Raw genomic sequence first — 23,162 nt, 5'->3', positions numbered from 1 at the left:
CCTGAATAAAAAATGAACGGTTCATGAACAACCTATCTTTAAATCAGCTTCCACCCTGATCACAACAGATGAACAGGACATTACCAAGCTGATCTTGAGTATCCCTAAGCAATGCACATCAACAACTTTGTAACGAATTAGGGTGGAATGCAAATGCAACTCTGCTACAAGTTAATGGAAAAACTGGTTTATAATTTTTTTCAGCTTTTTAAAAAGTAGACTTAAAAAAATAAAATGTGGAAGGCTTTCTATTCTAGACTTTTATCAATCTCACAAGATTTATTATTCAAAGGCAACCCATCCCGAGGCCACACTTAGAGCAACACTGAGCTACTCTTTGATTCCTTTACTGTTGAATCTCTGGGCTTCTTCTAACAATGTCTTTATGATGCAGGTCTTTCCAGCTGCTGATAATTTTTAAGAAGACACTTTCTCTCTCTAACGTTCTCCTTAGAGGAATGTCAAAAGGATCCTTTTTATATATGGAAGTGCTACTAGTAGAGACCAAAGTTTTCAAATGACATTCTCTGCTTAGTCACATTTTTAAGGCAAAATGCTTACATTAAAAGTGTAATCTTTTCAACCATTGTGATTTCTTGGGAGCACTATGGAACATTAATTATTGTTATTAAATGATATCCAAGAGAAGAGAGGAATGCAAGAGAAGAGGAACACCATGATGGTGCCTCAGATAATTTAAGTTGTTTATGAAAAGGACACACTGATCAACTGAGCTGGGATGAAATAGTGTGGACCATACATTACGCTGTGTTTTTTTTTAATTTGATTCGTTTGATGCTTCCAAAGAAAAGGCCCAGGTAATCATCATAAAAGATTGGTTCATGACATTGAAGGGTTCATGACATTGAACCATACTAAATTTCCAATTAATATAAAGCATTTCCTCCAACAGAGTGGAATTGCTGCCGTCCGCCGCTTTCATTGGGAGTCCACTTATCTCACTGAAATGCTGTTCGTGTGGGAAAGGAAACTGTTTAACAAAGAGTTAAACAGTTAAGTGGGTTAGCACAAGACACAGGAGAAAGAAAAGTGATCTGCAGCTAATGAAGTGCTCTCCACTAACAGAAACTGGACTTTGAATTCAGTACATAACATTCTGGCATGTGGAACAATTGCACAAATTGTAAAAAAGAATTGTCATTGCATTTGTAAATAATTATTGACTGAAAGTGAGAGTGAGGAATGTTCATTATGGAATGTGAGGAAAATGACTGTCATAAAAGTGAGTGAAGTTCTCATTTCATCCCTTCACTTCATGGCTTGATCAGCCTAGACATGTACAGGCCTCCCAATGTGAGCAATGGTAGGAACGCTACAATGAACAGACATTTTGATTGCTCCAGTGGGGTGTTAATGAAGTCAGCATGGCACATTGTTGATAGTTCTGGACTTGGACCAAGCAAAGTTGGGTTCAAATTCCTACTAGCTATGGAGCTTACTTGGGACACTGACACTCTCACAGCCTAATTCATTTTACAGTTGTTGTGAAATTGCTTTGCATTGATACTGTATTTATAGTAATTCCTCTGCAACTGAACACTTATTATACTGGATACATGACTGATCTGTGATAGAAACAATCTCCACATGTCACAGAAATGATATCTGATGTCACTTTCACTGACCTTAACCAAAAGGGAATGGTTAAGGGAGTTCTTAGGAAGATATAAATTAGAGGTGTGGAATTGAGATCCATAATCATTTTTCTTGGCCAACAATCTTTTCTGAATCTTATTTGCAATGCCACTGCAACATATTTTACTCTCTTATTTTTGAAGGCAGTTATGTAGTGATGTCCCTAGAAGAAATGCTTTACTCACTTGTTTTTCTCTTGATCATGATTACTTTATATCTTGGAACAGCAATCCCTGGAAAATAACTGTATCTTCCACTTAGTTGGAAGAATACATCCACTTCCTCTGTTCTTTTAATCAGAAATTAAGTCTCCTCCAACCAGAGCGCAAAATCCTTTAATTTCATTTTGCTGAACTCTGATGTATTATGTTGATCCTAAAAAGCATACTACTCCAATCTCTCTCTATTACCCATCTCCTCCCACTTATGACTGTATGACTATAGACTGTGCTGACATTTTATTTTATTTTATTTTATGATTTTACATTTTATGTTTTTATTACTATTGATTGTTTCCTGATTGCTTACTAGACCTATATGACAATCATTAAGTGCTGTACCTTATGATTCTTGACAAATGTATTTTTCTTTTATGTACACTGAGAGCATATGCACCGGAGACAAATTCCTTGTGTGTCCAATCACACTTGGCCAATAAAGATTCTATTCTATTCTATTCTATTCTATTCTATTCTATTCTATTCTATTCTATGTTTTCAGAATGAGGAACGATAAAGCACCAAGGTCCTCCCCCCCTGGGGGGGAGGATGTCATTTAACAGTATTTTTATTTTTTGATATCTATGTAGTTGCTGTTTTCTTTCATAAATATCTAAATAAAACACATTTTAAAATGTGATTTTACTGTAATGAGGCTATACTCATGTATCATATTTCTTTTGATAGCTGCCATTATTTTTACATGCCTTTAGGATAATAAATGATGAGTTGTGATTAGCATCTAAATTCTAACCACACTCAAGGGGAAAAACAGAAGACAAAATTTGACAGCACCACCTTCTTGAAAACCTTATTGCCTTTGAAGATGCCCCAACTCTTGGTCATCAAGTGGCTGACTTGTGTAAAGCATGGAATTGCTTACAGTTTGTCTCCTTTTTGCAGTTGCACAGTTGGATGCATCCTTTAGATGAATGACAGTGGCTAGATTGCCGTGCCTGCTTTTTGTACCTTGCTGAGAAGTGTTTGCAAGAAATTATTTCAAAATTAACCAGGTTTACGGCCAGACACTAAAGATATACCCAGACAATATATAGTAAGTCTCCCGCTCAAACATCTAAAAGATTTATTTTCATTTTACAATGCAGCCTTTTAAAAATTGGAGGTGGTAGCTGCAGAAGATAGGTGATTGAGGGCAGTAGCTAGAAAGTCTACATTGTGTGAGAACACAGTCATGCAAACATAGGCTCATTCCGCACATGCAGAATAATGCACTTTCAAACTGTTTTCAGTGCTCTTTGAAGCTGTGAGGATGACAAAATCCACTTGCAAACAGTTGTGAAAGTGGTTTGAAAACGCATTATTTTGCGTGTGCGGAAGGGGCCATACACTTCTAAATTAGTTCTGATGCATGAAATAACTCTATGAATGATAGGCTTCTTGCTCACAATGGGCGAGTAGTACATAAGCTGAATCAGCAAGTGCTCATACATAGTTACTTAGGATTGTAAGATAATGCAAAAAATATAGAAACGATAATGCAAAAAAGAAAAGCAAAAAAAGCCCTACAAAACCTAATAAGTTTGAAATCACTGCACTAATAAATCCTTACGACCATTCTCAATACCTTCATGATATGCAAATGGTCAATGTGATCTACATTTTTCTTGTTCAACAACAACAAAACTTATACTTGGGTAAAGGGAGTCTGTTTTGCTTTCATAGTCAGGGTGGCTAGTAATTGGTGGGTACTTGACCTTTGCCATGTATAACTTCCTGATGGAGAAAAATCAAGGCAGCATAAGGGATATATTTATATAGCAGTTGTAAACGATTGCCTTGAGCTTTTTCTGTGTGCACTTAACGTGCTTATTTTACAACCTTAACCCTCCCTGATGAATTTGTAACATTAACTGGCACAAGCAGTTGACAAGTGTGCTGCATTGTGACAATAACAAGAAATAGCTTGGAATAAAATATTCTGGGTAATAAGGGATGAAATACAAAGCTCTTTGTCAACATACATGTCTGGGACAAATTTGATAAGCCCTTTAACTGATCAAAATGCTGTAAAATTAATTGTCAGCTCTGCTAGACCAGATTCAAGCAACTCTTCCATTTAGTTTTAGGCTGTGGACTTCTATTAGCTCTAAAAGGATTGGTTACAATTTCTACTGCCATAAGCAAGATGAAAATGAGTCTTACTTTGTGGGAACAGGAGGTAAATATATACTGATTAGAATAATATTGTCAGCTTAAACAGAAAGCAAGTCATTTTAGTTATATATGATTCTCAGCTTCTTTAAAAGTAAAATATGGCTTTTTGGTATGCTCTTTGCATTTTTTTTTTCTACTTAAGTACCAGAGATACATCAAAATCACAAGATGGAAACTATCTGACAACCATCTAGCCAAACCCTACGTGTTTTAAACAGGAGGAAATGCAAAATGTTATCCATTTCATCTTTTTAGATCATACAGATGTACTTTTTAAGGCCTTTGAGTATTTTCATACTCTAGACCTGCACTTTACATGGCAATTAGTTAATGTCTACCATTTAAGTGGTTAAGAATTGATTATATCCATGAAGGTGGGGAATTAATACACTTTACTGGACACTGGTCAGGCCTACCAGCCATTTTCATGTTATGTACAATTTATGTCCTTGCAGAAATAAAAGCAAAAATTATCATGGGATTGTATGGATGAAACAGGAACATGCAGAATGTACGTGACAAGACCTATAGCAGCCAAATTATACAAGACACTGATTTAGAGTTGCCAGCAGGAAGATGGCAACCAGTGGAAAACTCAACTTTGGATGGGCCCTCCTCACCAGCACCCTACTGACATTGTCAGACACAATAGGGTCACTTCCGTTGTGACTGGAAGTGAGTCATTGTGTCACCAATGGCACTCTAGCTTTCTAGCGGATCACTGGAAAGCCCCTCCCTCCATTTTTTATCCTGCTGCCCAATAGTGGTGGGGACTATGGGTGGGGGGTGGAATCTCCTGCCGCAGCAAGAGACTTGGGACACCTACACTGATTACATAAGCCCTTGTGACGGACTGCTTATAAAAGGGTAAATTGAGGGTGCAGTCCTGTCACAGAGAAGGAACACAAAAAGTTAACCCAGAGCTTCCCCTGATTGGCTGTCTGAGCTGCAGTTAGCTATAAGGGCCAGAGGGTGTGTGCTCATGAGTCAGTCGGAGTCAGTCAGAGCCAAATTGAGAAAGGCAGAGTGCCAGAGTTCTCAAAGCTGAGAGGAAAAGAATATTATTTCACCAGGGGCTAAGTAGCCAGGTGTTTGGAAAAGGACATCAGAAGGCCAGGGTGGTTGTATGTGATATCTGACTCCTAAGTCCAGAGGGGAACCTAGTCACGGGAAAAATACTAAAACCACACAAAGGACTTGGTTATAGTTTCTGCGTAGACAGCACCTAGATATGGGACCAGAGAGTCTCTAAGGGTGTGTGTTTTATAATTGGCAGAGTCAAGGGAGGGTTTAGAGGAACCCCAAAGCTTGCTCTGTTTAGCCCAATGTGAATACTCTTTGGTGGAAAGGGTGGGTGGTTTGAGGTATTTCTTCAGGCCTGTGTAGGAAGGTTTATCCTGAAGGAAGTAACTGAATGAAGGAAGATCTATTTGAACTGGGTCAACATTCTATCTGAAATACCTGGAATAAATTACTAAGACCCATCTGTAACATCCAAGTATTCCTGCCTAAGAAAAAGTAAAGCACAATTATCTGCAACATCCAATCTATACATATAAAAAGCAAACAGTGAGTTTGTTCATGATGGTCTACCACAGGAACTGCTGGCCCCTCTGAAAATTCCCAGCCACTGTAGTCAGCCAGAAGAGAGTGTTCTTAGATGTTCACATACCTGAAATTTCACACCTGGCCCAGGTAAAACATCTTTTTTCTGGCGATGAAGCTGGTTGTCCGTGCAGCATGTCTGTGGACTGAGGGTTTGCTATGCCCTTAGAATGTTCGTGCAGATGGCCAGATATGAGCAGTGAAAACAGTAAATAGGTAATAACTCAAATGGAAGTGAAACACATACCTCACCCACTACTACCACACAACACACATACTCTCATACACATCCAGCTCATCCTCACACTCCTCCCTCTGCCCTCCCTCACATCCAACCACCACTTGACTACTTCCGCACCCATATTCCACACCCATATTGAACAAGATTGAGTATAAAGATAGCTGGAGGGAGGGAGAGGGAAGGGACGGAGGGAGAGGCATGCAAGGGAAGAGAAGTGAGGGAGGGGAGAGAGTGAGGGGTGGCATGCAAGGGAGGGGAGGAGGTGCCCCAGCATCTGGATATGACCCACCCACCCTAGCGGAGGGAGAGGGGAGGGCAAGAGGGGGAGGGGTGACATGCAAGGGAAGAGAAGTGAGGGAGGGGAGAGAGTGAGGGATGGCATGCAAGGGAGGGGAGGTAGGGCCCAGCCAGGCTAGATTCCCTGAATACTGAGGTTACAGTTCAGAAAACCAGGTTGCCTCCGAGGCACGCTTTACTCAGGAGTAAGCTCGGTAAAGCAACCGTGACATGCTTTGAATGGCTGAGTCACGTCCCTCAGAGGGTTTACTCAGAAGCTACACCCATTGCCACCAACCAAACTTACTCCCAGGTAAAGGATCATGACCTAGATGTGTGGGAGGGGTGCCTTTCCATTCCCCCCCCCAAGGAATGCAATCACACACATCAATGCCATCGCACACTATCAGGCTGCGCGTTTCCATGAGCACGTACTGCTGGCCTCTGCAATTGATTTGCTGCTACTGTTCCTTTCCCATTTCACCACAATAACAATCCACAGCAATGCATGGCCAGGTACTGCTAGTCTGTAAATAAATGTTCTAGTTGGTTTTACTGTTAAAAAAAACCTCACAGAGGTCGATTCCCCACTGAGGATTAGATGCGTGCTCATCACACAAAATATCCAGGTTTCTAGCAGAACTCTCCACTTCACCAGCGTTGAACATATTTTCATCCTGTTTCTGCCCCCCCCCCCCCAGCACATGTTATTTCAGAACCTGGGAGAAAGTAGACCTTTTTTAAAATGCGTGGGCAATCTGGAGCGGTGGGGAAGTTGTGGGGGTGAATCCGGATTTGTTTTTCCCACCACTGATAGTGATGTGGAGCCTCCCATCCAATGAGAACGCAGTGGACTGTGCGTGATGTGTGTGCTATGCGCGTAGCCTTTTTTTAAAATTTCGCAGACCGGAGATCTACGTGGATACAAAGCAACACGGGGGCAATTTTGACTGATTAACTGAGTAGAAGGCAATACAAAGTAGTGCTACACGTTGTATCCCCGTGGATCCAACTACATGGAGGTGCACGGAAACAGGGCTTTGCTTTAATCGCCCGTTTCTTCATCTCTGCGTAGGGTCATTCTGCGCATGCTCGCACAGACGTGGATCTGCAAGGTTAAAAATAAAATAAAAATTTCCAACACAATGCAGCAGCCAATTAGGATAGCCCCTGAGCAGGTCGCATGTTCAATCGGTCTCAGTGGGGAATCCTTCATTGCTGCTGTGTTTCTAGGAACAAGGATCGTTTGTGGGGCAGAAGCTGCAGAGGAGATGCTGAAACCCATGCTCAAAAGGTCCCGGCTTTTCCCAGACTGGTTAGTATTTACATTTATTTTTCCAGTGGGGAATCGACCAGAGTCTCTTTTGGAACACCCAAACCAGCCTGAGGGGTGTAAACAGATTTGGAGGGGAAAGTGAGATCTCCTCGAAATGCTAAATTTCCCTCAAAAGTGGCAGGGTGAGGTAGCCTGACAGGATCAGCCTTGAAGAGCTCATGTGTGTGTGTGTGTGCGCGCGTGCGCGTGGGGGGGGCTGTGCCTGTGCCTGCTCCTGAATTGCTCTCTGAGCTACTGTTCTCCCTCAGCAGTATAAAGGGTATAGGATCCTTTTAGGTTACAGGATAAGGATTTTGTTACTGTGGTACCAAAGGGTGGGAATCCTTTGCTGTCTGAGAGAAGTAACTAAATAGCCCTTCCTCCCACCAGACCCCTGTTAACATACAACAACAAGTTTTATATGGTAAAAAGTTTGGCCGTAGCCTTTTATTAACATATTGATTCAAGGTTACCAGAAGCGTCAGGCACAGCATGGGGGTCTGATCTGTGTGCTGGGCAGCCCAAGCGCTGTTCCTTATATAGGCCACCCGGCCCACCCTCCCTGTGATGTCAGGGCGACTTCCCTGACATTGCCTGTCTGCACCACCTGCCTGCGCATGCGCAGAGGGCCGGACAGGCCTCACAAGGCCTCGCGAGGCCATGGGGAAGTCAGCAGTACAAGCTGTCCCTTCCCCAGCAGCAATGGTGGCCACATTAAGTCGCAGCTGCTCCTTTATCTGGACTAAGGGATCCATTATAGAATATCAAACAGAACCATCTGGCAAGAAAGCCTTCAACAGAAGTTTCTTGCATTGATTGGACCAGAAAGGTAACAGAGGAGAAGAAATCCCCCAGGTACAAAGAATTTTGGACTAGGGAGATTCATAGCGGGAAAATACTCTGAAGGATTTTGCATTTTAACAGTTTAAAAAATTGCAAACAGTTGTCCTCAACAAAATAAACAACAAGCAAAACAGTGAACTCTAGACAAACAAAAAATGCTTGATTGAAATAGATACAGTCACTGAACTAAGCAGTGCAACCATTTTTTTATTTGTAACATCAGTCTGGAAAGCAGCAAGAAATTAGATAAGCCGTGTTTTCTATTCCATTGAATACTGCCTTTGACTATTGGTTACTCACCCATTCTCTATGAAAAACATGCTTTTATTATTAATATCTTTTTGGATGTTTTATGTAATATATTTACATATTATATCTGTGACTGTAAAATCAACTGCTGATAAAATATGTTCATGACACAGAAAAGAAAGAGGCTAAACTAGCTGAAGCTAATGCTATAACCCAGGCTAGGTTCTTAATTTTAAAAAGAACTATCCCTTGTACATATTGATCTGAAACTTGAGCTACATTAATGTCTTTAAACTAAAGATAACATGAATTTGTGGCAGCATGTATGAAGTAAAGTGGGACTGATGGTGGTATACAATCAGAAATAAATCAAGAGTAGATAATTGCTTACCACCAAGAGAAGTAAGGTAATTAAAACCTCAGAAAAATATATCCCATCATGTACCAATAGAGTTAGTCTGGAGTTCATGGCAGGCAGCACCATCCTCAGTCTAAGGCGGCCAGGGATGGCACCATTGCCATGCCGCCATGCCACCTCTAACAGGCTTTCTGGCTGCGCAAGGTGGTAGGGAAAACTAACAAAAGTCCACTACCAGAAAGCCGTCCCTAGGGCTAAATGAACATACACTAATCTTTCAGGTGGCATAAGTCTGAGGGCTCATGCTCCTGGGCCTAAACCTTGGATGGAAGGTGACTAACATTAGCGCTACCTCTGGGAACACCTCAGCCTTCCCACCCCTGATGCTCTTCAGTGGCCCCAACTTCTGAGTATCACTGCCATGGAACTGAGGGGTGGCCAGATGCCATCATGTTTGCTCCTTGCGCATTTGCTCCCTGCCATGGCAGAAGGGGCAAACTTACCAGCCCAAGCTCCCCCAAGCTCTTTCAGTCTCCCCACTCTGGATGGGGACAAAAAATGAAGCAATTAGATCACTAAAACATCATATATGTATATCCCATTTTCAGTGGTTTCTAAAAGAAATTGAGCAACAAACTTCCCAGATTTTGGCAAACGGATACTTTTCCACAATTAATTTTGGCCCGAACTGAGGTATAAAATTAAAACCATAAAATATCCGTCATGAAAAGCATCATCATAATTATGCTTATATGAAAACCCCTGCTGCTTAAACTATATTGTTATTCAAATTTGTTGTAGTTTTTCTTGATACAACCTCATGCAAGTGGCAAATGTTTTGGATACCTCCTCAGGCCTTTTAGATGAATGTGTTCAGGATAATTATGCAATTATTTAGCTTCTATATACGTTGGCAAATGATCCCATAGCCATGGGCAGGTAATCTTGGAGCCTAATGCACCTCCTTTGAAGTCATTTGAGTGTTCCCCTTAATATGGGTTGGCTTTGGATTAAACCACTTACATAAACTCTTTCAATATTCAAATATGTAAACAGAACTTCACTGTTGTGCAGCTGTACTTTAGGTTGGACCACAGTTTCATAGCTGAGCATTTTAAATATATATGTTTCCATTATAAAGGACATGGAGAAACAAACTGGCATGGTGATAGCATTGTGGCAGTAGTGCTCGGTGAAAAATAGCAAGAACTTCTCTTTTCACTTTCTATCAAGAACAGGAACGGTTCCCTGGTGCCATTTCATTTGTCATTTATACTGATGTTTCAGATGAGCCCTTCGGGGGAGGGCAGCCAATAAATCAAAAGAATGAATGAATGAATGAATGAATGAATGAATGAATGAATGAATGAATGAATGAATGAATGAATACTACTGAACTTATTAGCTGCCAAGTCAAGCCAGAAAAATGTAGCAGTTAGAATGTCAGACTAGGATCTGGAAGAACCATGTTTGAAATTTGCTGGGTGACCTTGGGCCCGTCACTCTCTCTCAGCCTAACCTACCTCACAAGATTGTTGTTGTAAGGATACAATGGAGAAGAGAAGAATGATGTTGTAAAGCACCTTGGTTTCCCATTGGGGAGAAAAGTGTGTTATACATATCTATATGAATAAATGAATTAAATAGACTGCAGTGGTGCCCATCTGGACTTTACATTCTACTGTACTCTTTCTATAACTAGGCATCACATCAAAATATGCACAATCTAAAATTGGGTGGTATGTTTATAATTCTACCTGCAGGACTGAAGCAGGAGAGTGAACTTCATATTTAATAAAAGCAGCAAGTCCAAAGGTGTTATACAAAGTTGTAAATACTGCATGTGGGGTTCTAGACTCTAGAGCTGTTTCTAGAAAACAGGGCAACATGTCATTGCACATCTGGATGACAATCCGTCCACCAAACCTTGGCACATATGCTCATTCCTATCAACAACAACAACCACCACCTTTATTTGACATTTAAAAATAGGCTCTAGAGCGTTTCCAGACATTTTTGAAATACAAATCAAGAGTACATTCAAAGCGCAGACAGGAAGACTGTATCTATGCAGCCTTTGGGAAGGCTCTTATTTCTGGTCTTAGGGCTGTGATTTCTCTCCTTCCAGTTTTTTACTCCTAAATTTTCAGTGATTCATTTCTAAGAAAAGAGCTATTGGCACTTAAACTTTAGCAAAGATGAGGCCCTTCTGCACATGCAGAATAATGCACTTTCAATTCACTTTAAATGCACTTTGAAACTGGATTTTACTGTGCGGAATAGCCAAATGCACTTTCAAACAGTTTTGAAAGTGGATTGAATGTGCATTATTCTGCACGTGCGGAAAGGGCCTGAGACTGTTAACCTTTTCTCATAAATGTCAGTTTCGGGGAGTTTGAGCTAAGTTTGCCAGCCCAGCTCTGGAAATCTCCAGGAGAGAAGGTACTGTTGATGATCAGCATTATACCAATGCCACCATGTCAGAAGTGACTCAGAAGTATCAGCACAACCATGATCCCCCACCCCCACTGTTTTCACTGCTCCATTAAGCAGCAGCAGGAATGGCAGGATCTGGGGCAGGGCCCCAGCTTGCCCTATGAGCTGCAGATGTACACATTGCAGTGAGGGAAATACCACATAGGGAGATACCAGTTCAGGTTTGGGTAGGCAGAAGTCATTTTACTGGTAGGGAAAATTCTCAGCAAATCTCAGCAAATTTTTCAAGATTTCATTGCAAAAATGGAGGACCCCCTGCATGTAAACCATGACCTGACCCAAACAACTACCTCCCAGTCAGCCTGAATCAATGCCAGGAAAGATTTTAGAGCAGATCATTAAGGAGGCAGTCAGTAAGCACTTGGAAGGGAATAATGTGATCACTGAAAAATCAACATGGGTTTCTCAAAAACAAGTCATACCAGACTAATCTTATCTCTTTTTTTGATAGAGTGACAAACTTGGTAGATGAAGGGAATGCTGTGGATGTAGCATGCTTTGATTTTAGTAAGGACTTTGGCAAGGTGCCCCATGATGATATTGTGAGTAAGCTGAAAAGACGTGGACTAGACAATGCAACTGTTAGATGGATTTGTAATTGGTTGACTGGCCGAACACAAAAAGTGTTCATCAATGGCTCATTTTCATCCTGGAGAGAAGTGAGTAGTTGAATGCCACAGGGTTCTGTCCTGGGCTCAGTGCTATTCAATATTTTTATCAGTGACTTGGATAATTAAATAGAGAGCATGTTAATCAAATTTGCAGATGATACCAAATTAGGAGGGATAGCCAATACCCTGGAGGACAGGGCAGGAATCAAAATTATCTGGACAGATTAGAGAGCTAATTCAAAACTAACACAATGAATTTCAACAGAGATAAATGTAAGATTCTACACATAGGCAGAAAAAAATGAAATGCACAGATATAGGGTGGGTGCAGAGGTGGGATCCAGCAGGTTCTCACCAGTACCCGAGAGTGGGTTACTAATTATTTGTGTGTGCCGAGAGGGGGTTACTAATTGGGTCTGCTTTTCCGTCTCCACGCCCTCGCCTCCCCCTCTCTTCTTCTTTCACGTAGCCTGGAGCTTGCTGGCTAGTAAGAGGAGGGACCCTTTAACTACTGTTGGGTCCAGGGGACTCTTTACTTGCTTGCTAGGCTATTTATTTTGGCACTCTGTTCATTTTATGATAAATTGTGATTTACCATGATGCTTGGCCACTTAAAAGCTCTGTATTCCTGTATGTGAGAATGTTATGCTAATCTGTGTCTCTAATCCTGGATTAATTAATGTGAAATATTTGCAGAATATACAGTATGGATTGCGAATTCTAGTTCACAATGGATGATGTTCTGGTTTATTTTTTACTTTAAACAGAAGAAGAAGAGTTTGGATTTATACCCCCCTTTCTCTCTTGCAGGAGACTCAAAGGGGCTTACAATCTCCTTGTCCTTTCCCTCTCACAACAAACACGCTGTGAGGTGGGTGGGGCTGAAAGCTGTGACTAGCGCAAGGTCACCCAGGAATAAAAACAGAGTGTTAATGACTGATTTTAAGTATTTATGGGGCTAAAGGATTACAAAGCATGTTGTATAAGTGAAAGATTAAAGGTACTAACTACTAATGCTTACTCAATTTTTTAAAAAAGTCATGACCTGTGTATCCTGGCAGTAGCATTGATATCTATCTCTTGAATATGCCTATGCAGTAGGAATGGTCCATCGGATCCATGTTTTAATGAATTTGTGTCTTAATCTAAAGTGCAAATTATTTTGAGTATTGAATGTATTAGCCCTTCAGAATATAGTTAACAAACAGTGGTGATGGTGAACCTTCACTAAACTGTAGTGACCACTCATGATTTCACAGTTGGTATAAAGTCCTGTTGTTTCCTATGTGGCTGGTTAGCGAAGGTAGAAAATGGGATAATTCTCCCTGTTGGGCTGTTTTAAAAATATGTTTTAGGAATATGGTAAAATTCCTTGTTTAAGGAAAGTATGCTTCTTTTGATTTCTAGAAACAAAATTAAGTATTTGAAAGTATTAAGTATTTGACAGGCAGTCAATTAGAGGAGAAGTAGTTGTTTCTGTTGGCAGTAGACGATAGGACTTGCTATAATGAGTTTAAATTATGAACAGAAAGATACCAGCTGGAAATTAGGAACTTTTTTTTACAGTAAGAGTTTTTTACAGTAACAGAGAAATTATTAATGCCCTGCCCCTGGAATGCCTGGCCACGCCCCCATCATGCCCCGCCCAGCCCCATTGGCGCTACACCACTGTTTGAATCCCACCACCATGGGAACCTGTTACGAAAATTTTTGGATCCCACCACTGGATGGGTGACACCTGGTTTGACAACATTACATATGAAAGGGGTCTGGGAATCTTAGTAGACCACAAAATGAACATGAGTCAGCAGTGTGATATGGCAGCCAAGAAAGCCAATGCAATTCTGGGATGCATTAATAAGAGTATAGTGTCTAAATTGAGGGAAGTAATTGTACCACTTTACTCTGCATTGGTCAGACCTCACCTAGAGTACAGTGTTCAGTTCTGGGCACTGCAATTTAAGAAATATATTGGCAAGTTGGAATTTAAGAAATATATTGACAAGTTGCAATTTAAGAAATATATTGACAAGTTGGAACAAGAGGAGAGCAACCAAAATGGTAAAAGGTCTGGAATCCATGCCCTATGAAGAGAGGCTTAGGGAGCTGGAGATGTTTAGTTTGGAGAAGTAAAGGTTAAGGGGGGACATGACAACTATGTTTAAATATTTGAAGGGATGCCATGTTGAAGAGGGAGCAAGCTTGTTTTCTGCTGCGTCAGGGACTAGGGCATGGAATAATGGATTCAAGGTGCAGGAAAAGATTAGGAAGAAACATTAGGAAGAACTTTCTGACTGTCAGGATTAGGAAGAACTTTCTGACTGTTCGACAGTGGAATTCACTGCCTCAGAGAGTGGTAGAGTCTCCTTCTTTGAAGGTTTTTTTTATCAGAGGCTGGATGAATATATGCTGGGAGTGCTTTGATTGTGTGTTCCAGCATGGCAGGGTGTTGGACTTGATGGCCTTTGTGGTCTCTTCCAACTTTATGATTCTATGAAATACAGGTGACTTAGACGAATAAATGATACTTAGTCTTCTCTGGCCTTTGTTAAATGGAAATATCTGGTTTAAAGACTGCAGCACATTTCTAGGGCTCATCCCTGGCAAACTAAACAAGTCTATGCCCTAACTGTTGGCATGTGCCGAGTTAGCCATTTTCATGCTATCATGAGTAATATTCTGATCTGGAATCAATCTGTCAACAGCAGCGATGTGAACAACACACTCTGAAGATCCAGTGAGTTTGTGTGCAGTTGATTAGGATGTCTCAGTTGCTTAATTATATCTCACACTTGCTTATTAGGTGCCACTGGGGTATGCTGTCTCCATAATGAAAAGGAATAAAGAGACCCACACTTCCAATCGGTCTCTTTTACTGAGCTAAAAATTGAAAGAAGAAACTGACTATTAAACTTTTTTGGTCATAAGAAAAACAGCAAGCTGTGATATTATATATATCTACAGGTAATGACACCCAGTGCAAACAGTGAAATTGCATCCCCCCGCCCCCGCCAAACATCCTAGCTATGCCAAGGAGGGTGCCTGTGAAGACAAGGAGAGTTCTCCCCATCTCCATAGGCAACCCCTGTTTGCAAAGCTGGATCCCAGCTTCATGAAGATGGGGTGCCAGCAGGATGCCTTTGAAGCTGAGGAGAGTTCTCTCCATCGCCACAGGTATCACCACCACCATCCTGTTCGCAAAGCTGGCTCCTGGCTTTGCAAACGGGGAGGGAAGCCAGCAGGGTGTCTGTGAAGATGGGGAGCCCATTGTGTGAAAAAATACAATGGGCTCTAGCAAGTGGAAACCCACAAGTGGAGACTCATGTGACCATTACCCCCACCTTCTTTCTTCTGTTCTCCCCTTTCCTCTCTGACTCTCACTCTTCATCCTGTCACCCCTTCTGTTAATCTTCTCTATTTTCGGCCCATTACCCCAACTCTCTTTCTTGCCCCTCACCCCAACTCTCTCTTTCTTCCCCACTACCCGAACTCTCTTTTTGCCCCCCACCCGAGCTCTCTCTGTCTGCCCACTTATTCCAGCTCTCTCTTTCTCTCTTCCTACTCCTACTTTATGTTTTTGCCATCCTACTCCAGCTTTTGATCTCTCTTTCTGACCACCTATCCTAGCTCGCTCTCTCTCTCTCTCTCTCTCTCTCTCTCTCTCTCTCTCTGTCTTTGCCTCTTCCCAGCACTCATTCTCCTTCTGCCCCTATTTCAGCTCTCTCTTTCTTTCCCCCCACCACCCTGAGTGCTCTGGGTAGGCATAGTGAGACCTCTCCCCCCTCAGCCCCACTCTTACAACCTCAACCACAGCTGTTCTGGGTGCAGCAAGGCCTTCCCCCTCCCCCCAAATAATCTGGGGTAGAGTTGCCTGTTCAGTCATGGCTGACAGCAGCAGGCTCACTGATGACTTACTCAAGAGTTGGTTCAGGCAAGGAACAGGACAGCCCTGCAAAGACCCCAGAGCTTCAAGAAGTGTTACCAATTGAGTGAGAAGAGTCTGGGAGTTGTAGTCCATCAGCTCCTCTGTACATGAGAAATAGACTAGATCTCCCAGAACCCTTCACTTTTTCTGGTTCATTGTCGGGAACACACTGCTCAGTTAGACAGACAAACAGACAAGATAAATGCACACACACACATACTAACAAACACAATATGACATTGTATTGTCAAAGGTTTTCATGGCCAGATTCTACTGGTTGTTGTGGGTTTTCAAGGCTGTGTGGCCGTGGTCTGGTAGATCTTGTCCTTAACGTTTCGCCTGCATCTGTGGCTGGCACAGATGACATACTGCTGAATCAGACACAGGGCTCTCAATTGTATCAACAGAGGACAAGATTTAAGCAGTAGCAATGAAATGAGATAACAGAAATGGGCAGGTACAGATCAGACCCTCTATGCCACCAGCTGTATCCTTCCCAAATCTGAAAACTGATGACAGAATGATTAGTGTGAAATTGTCCTTTTCTTTTTTAAAAATTTTTTTCCTTTGACTAAGTTTCTCTAACCCCAATCTAACACATGTTCAATTTAGCATAAGAAGAGGAAGACTGGAGATCAGCGTACGAGTTTTTATCACACATAAAATTCAGCCCCAAACCCCCTTGTCTTACCATCAATTATTCAACAACTGCACTGGAGCAGTCACCTGACATTTAATTTGGTCTCCTATTGGACAAGGGATGTCAATGATCCTTGGTTTTAGTAGAAGAAATGAAGCAGTAAGTATGGAAGTAAATCTAAGACATTCTTTTGAGGAAAGCTCAGCAGAAAAGGCAACTACCCTCTTGAGTGATGATGCTTATATACTTGACTTGATATTCTAAGTGCCAAATTTTGGAGTAAAATGCATTCACCTACCATCCATGACTATGTCATGGGAGAAATCAGGATGTACAACAGGCCAAAGTGCTCTCACTTTTGAAAGACTGGCTATAGGCCATTTTTGCACAGTCAAAATATCCCAGGGTAGAACCGGGAACTTACATACCATGGCTGATTTGTCCCAGTTTCTCCTTCCGCACGGCTCCTCGGTTCTTCCAAGGAGTTGAGGCAGGACTGCGATGTAATGCCCCAGCTGTTTCCTCACAAACCCAGGGTTTTTTTCCATTTGCATCACAATCTCTTCTGCAGCCTACAGAACAGAAATCCTTCCATATTCCTCCATCTCTGAATCTTGTAACAGCACTGCATGCGAGTTGTGCAGTTCTTGAACACATACCTTCCAGCACAGTAGCAACACAAAGGAATGAACATTGGCAATCATTCTGAGCCACGTAACTTGTGGACGGCACCTCTGATAGCTAAAATGCATATCCTTATCTTTAAATGTATTGACCGTTTTGTCTTTAAATAAATGAAGGGTTTCTTTTGCTCATGTTGCCTCTGGAGTTAACTGTAGAGATGAATAAAATTATTATATCTCCCTTCTCGATACTTTCAAAGTAATACACAACTAGTTTGGGTGGATTCTGTCATTGTCCTCTATTTTAAATGGGCAAATCAGTAAAGAAACTTTGCTACACACTTTTCAATTACTTGAATCCCCTACCAATACTACATTTCTTAGTCCCAGATGAAGCTGGAAGGAGAAATTCATCCTCTGTGCACTTGACAGCTACTGCAGTACTTGAAGGGGAAAGAAGGAAGTTAGAAAGACCTCCCTCTGTATTCCCATACTGGGTCTGAGAAGTGCCTTGTCTCACTTTCTCAGTCATTCCCTATGTATCTGCGGTTGTTTTTATAACTGTAACGACCCAGCTATAAATTCATCACTGTAAACTCCCCTTTTTATTGGCAGTAGTGGAACTATTTAATACAGCTGGCTGCAACTACTGAACGGAGGTGGGAAGCAGAAGGAAATTTACTTGAGATTTTTTTTATTCCTGTTCATGCTGCTGGTATCTACAGCAATGGGATCAAATGTAGGCCATGACAGTCTTATGGGAGCCAATGAAAAGGATTTTCAATATATAACTTTCAGGTCACAGATTACGAAACAATTAAAAGATGACCAAGGTCCAATTTAGACAGTTTCTCCAGTGGTATGGTTGCTATTGCATTTACATTTGTTCCAGAGTAAAATACCAAAAATCTTTGCAAGCACAAGGCCAGGTCAAAATTGCTCTATATTGGCAAAACGACATAGATCAGAAATTGTTTTCACAATGCAGAAAACAAAACAAAATAGTTTCATTTTTAAGGCATTAACAGACAGTACTGTTGCTTGAGTTTATTCAAATTAACAAAACTATTTCATTGAACCAAGCATATTTAGTCAGAACAAACCTGAATGGAAGTAATAAACAAAGAAAGTGAGCAGGTATATAAAGTTATAAAGTTATACAAGTAAATGGATATATAAATGCAAAGTAAAATTAATAAGTACAATGAGACAATGAGCAACACAATAAATCAATAAAGTAGATGAGTAAAGGAAGTGAACAAATGAGCACAGTGGGTAAAATGAGATTAATAAAGTAATTGGCTGCATAAACAAGTAATGTGAGCAAGTAAATAAATGACTAAATGAGTAAGGTGAGAAAGTAAAGGAAATAAACTAATTAATGAGCAAGTGAATAAACAAATAAGGTGAGTAAAAGCGTAAACTTAGTAAATAAGTACACTGAATAAATGAATAAAAGAGAAGGTAAGTACAGTAAATACCGCAGTAAATAAATTAATGGAATGAGTAACTTACAATCTGCAGGTGGCTGAGAACAGCGTTGCTGCCGTGCCACCACACTGAATCCAGAGGGCTTCCAGGCTGTGCAGGGAGGCAGTAAAAAGAACAAACAGCTACCTGGAAGCTCTCCATAGGGCTTAATGGAGTAAGTCTAAAGCCCCGACTGTGGCGTTCCTGGCTCACAAATCCAATTGACTAAAGAAATTACCTGCCCCCAGTGGCATATACCTATAGGGACATGGGGACACCTATGTCCCCAGGCGCACTGGGCGGTGATGGGTGCCAGCCGGGTCCCTATATGTGGCGTCTCCTGCAGCGACCCGTCCGGCAGTCGGCAGCTCCACCTGTGCCTGGGCACCGTTCGCTGGCACCTGAGGCCAGGCCCAGCTGCGCAGCCGGGAGGCCTCTCCCTGACTGGGAGATCGAGGCCGGGCCCAACTCCCGAGGCCAGGCCCAACTGCTGCTGCCCCCCTCTATCAGAAGCTGCAAGCAGGCATGCACCTCCAATACAGGTGGGGGCGGCAGCACCTGGGCCAGGAGGTGGGGGTCCAGCTCAGGGAGGGCCAGGAGGGGCTGCTGCTCACGTCAGCAAAGGGCAAAGCCGGCTTCGACCACCACCACCTAGCATCGAGTGGGGGGAGTGGAGTGGGGGGAGATGAGGCCTTTCCCAGATCCGTGGGGCTGCTGTGCCTGGGAGGCCCTTGCTGAGCCCCCTGACAGTAGAGGAGGAGGAGGCAGCCCGCAAGGCAGCATTCTGGTGCCTGGAGCTTCTTAAGATGGCAACGGCGTCCAGACATGTTTCTGCTTCTTGGGGGGGGGGGTATTGGTAGGTATTGCCTGGACTCGCCCCCCCCCCACCATGGCCTCCAGCCCCAGTTATGAGGGAGTCCGAGGGGGGCAACATGTGGGATGCCTGCCTGGGGTGCTTGGGGGGTGCATAATCAGTGCTTCCCCCCAGCCACCCCCACCCTCACACACATTGGCACCCACTCAGATGCCAGCGTTCCTCTGCAGTGGTGCCTACTTCTGAGTTTCATCACTATGCACCTGTAGGGCAGCTTGACAACAATGTGTTTGTTTCCTCTACCAGTGTGGCTGCCCCTTACGCTGGCAGAAAGGACAAATATGTCAGTGTGGCTCTCTGCTGCTCCCAAAGGCCATTTGCTTCCCCCCCCCCCTCACAATCTGGATTAGGCTGTTAATGAGGTAGCAGTACAATCCTAAAGCCACTGTGTAAACCGCTTTGGATAGCAACTAAGGTGTTTTCCGCACAGCCAATATATCCTGAGATAAGGAGATGAAACATCCCAGTTCGGCCATGGCTTCCGCATGGCTTCCAGGCCTCAATTGGGCCCGCCCCGCAAGATTTTCCTTACCCCATGGCTTTCAAAAAATGATAAAATTGGAGGTTCTTTTTAAAAAGCCTGGGCCGATCCTGCTCCCTTGCAAATACTGCAGGAGACAGACCGGTTTATTTTTCCCACCTCGCTGCCTGCTCTCCCCACCCCACAGCTATAGCCAATCAGAACATCAAAAAAACAGGAATGTTCGAGCATGCGTAGGAATATGCGTAAACTACACAAATGTAAACCATGCAAACTATGTATGAAAACTATGTAAACGTAAACGTTCATGTGGAAAATGGAAATAAACCGGGGGAAGGGGTCATGCTTAATTCACAGGCAGGGGCGTAACGAGGCAGCCCTGGGCAAACTGTAGCCCTGGGCAAAACCTTAGTTGGATGCCCCCCCACCCATGGGCGGCCACTCCACCATGACCAAATTTCTTTTTGCACCAGGACATTAGTGCCTGCAGGGGGTGCATTTTTAGACATATCACCACCAATATTTCAGCATATCATCAGGAGACTGTCCTTATGCTACTCCCCAAGTTTGGTGAGGCTTGGTTCAAGGAGTCCAAAGTTATGGACTCCCAAAGGGGGTTCCCCATCCCCCATTGTTTCCAATGGGAGCTAATAGGAAATGGGGGCTACAGTTTTGAGGGTCCATAACTTTGGCCCCCCTGAACCAAACTGCACCAAACTTGGGGGGGGGTGCCATCATCTCCAGATGATACCCTGAAATTTTGGTGCTGATATATCCAAAAATGTAGGAACATCCTAGAAATTTGCCCAAGAATCTTTGTTCTGCATTGAGTTTTCTGCATTGCTGTCAATGGGGGTTGCAGGCTGTGGGGGGCACATTTCTGAAGGCACAGTCTCAAAACTTTCGATGTCTCATCAGGAGACTATGATACCCCTCAAATTTGGTGCAATTTGGTTCAGGGGGGCCAAAGTTATGGACCCTCAAAACTGTAGCCCCCATCTCCTATTAGCTCCCATTGGAAACAATGGGGGATAGGGGCACCCCCTTTGGGAGTCCATAACTGAACCAAACCTCACCAAACCTGGGGGGTAGCATTAGGACAGGCTCCTGATGATACGCTGAAATTTTGGTGCTGCTAGCCTAAAAACTGCGCCCCCTGCAGGCCACAAATGGAAAACCACTAAAATACCCAAAAACGAACCCAGCATTTTGATGCCCCCCACAAGGTGATGCCCTGGGCAGCTGCCCACCTTGCCCAATGGGCATTATGCCAATGTTCACAGGAGCTCTTCTTCCCAGCTTGAACACGCTGACGGGGCAGCTGTGCGAAAGGAGAAACTGGGATAAAAACACCCTGCGATATATGATCCCAGGTCTATCCCAGGATATTTTGTCAGTGGAGAAAATGCCTAAGTCTTTATGCTGCTGTAACAGAGACACACTGTCATAATGGTGGGAAATGCTGTCAAGTCACCGCTGGCTGATGGCAACCTAGTAGGGTTTTCAAGGCAAGAGACGTTCAGAAGTGACTTGCCATTGCCTGCCTCAACTATGGAATTCCTTGGTGGCCTCCCATCCAAGTGTTAACCAGGCTAACCCTGCTTGGCTCCTGAAATCTGATGAGGTCAGGCCAGTCTTGGTCATTCAGGTCAGGGCAATGCTGGCATATCACCCCGCTAAAGTCATGCTGATGTATACCTGGTAATAGGAACCAGGTAGGCAGGACACAGAGCATTCTGAAGGAGAAATGGAAGCCTCTACATCCCACTCCCTACTGTCAAAACCAATGTAACAGTAAACCAGTGAAAACATGGGCGGAACTACAAACACTTCCATTGAACTCAGTGGAAGAGAAACAAATCCTGCTTACCAGCCTCCCTCCACACTTTCACAGCTGGAGTGCAGCTTAGCAAACTGACTACATTTGCAACCCATTCCAGTTCTTCTTATCACTCCACAAACTTCAACCGTGTCTCAAGTGATAGGACATGCAGCATGGGGCTACACCTTTCTGGCCTTGTATTGTGCATGCTTAGAATACACTCAAGGACTTTGGTGATGGGAACTCTATAGAAAGGGAAATTTGCAAGTAAAACAAAAACCAAAGAGGAGCACTTTGCCTAAACATCTAACAAAGAGAACAAGTGTTTCAAAATGTTCCCTACAGTGTTCTGCGTGGAATCTTTACAAATACTCTACCTCAGGATACCAACACTTTCTGGACCTCCCACAAATATACCTATTGTATATCAGCTCAACAACCTTTCTGCCCACAACAAATGCTAACTGGGTTTTTCACAGGGTAAGTGCTGACAGTGTAGAAAGTGGATGTAATTTCTACATAAGAATGGAATGAGCCAGGAAGGAGTGAAGCTTCTAGAGGCAGAAGGGTGCAGAATGTATGGAAAGCAGAGGGAAGCAAGACTGCCTGGCTGGGAGCTTGAAGTTTAATTATAGCCTCGTAACATCTTGTTTAAGGTAACTGTGATTTTTATTTGGGAACTTGTAAGGGAGGGAGACAGTTTTTCTGAATTGTAAATTTTAGAATGTATTGTTTCAGAGCTGTGTTTAATTGATGGGAGTTGTCTTGGGACCTTCACCTTTTGGGGCCGGTGCACCAAGAGTTCACCTGGAGTCTGCCTGGGCCACCTACAAGTGGACAGAAGTGGACTTGGGGTTGGCAAGCTGTGAATAGGGGGAAATGTAATTGTTAAACTTAATTAAGACCATGACTTGCTGTATTACTAAGTTCTATGTTAATATGTGCTATGTTAAATGAAGAGTAAAAAAGAAAAACAGTTTTGTTTTAGGTGCTGTGTGGTTTCCGGGCTGTTTGGCCGTGTTCTAGCAGCATTCTCTCCTGACGTTTCGCCTGCATCTGTGGCTGGCATCTTCAGAGGATCTGATGTTGGGAAAGCAAGTGGAGTATATATCTGTTGGAGTGTCCAGGGTGGGTGGGGAAACCTTGTCTGTGAGTAACAAAGGCGGCAACCAGGTCAATAGTTGAGGGCATCTGAATAGAAGTATGAGTAACAATGAAGACTATAGCCTGGGAGTAACCCTGTAGATAGCAAGGTCACTGGTGGGAGCATCTGAATAGAAGTAT

This window comes from Sphaerodactylus townsendi, linkage group LG07 (genome assembly GCF_021028975.2).
Source record: "Sphaerodactylus townsendi isolate TG3544 linkage group LG07, MPM_Stown_v2.3, whole genome shotgun sequence".
Taxonomy (NCBI): domain Eukaryota; kingdom Metazoa; phylum Chordata; class Lepidosauria; order Squamata; family Sphaerodactylidae; genus Sphaerodactylus; species Sphaerodactylus townsendi.
The sequence above is the reverse complement of the archived record's forward strand: the minus strand, read 5'-3'. Positions refer to the sequence as shown.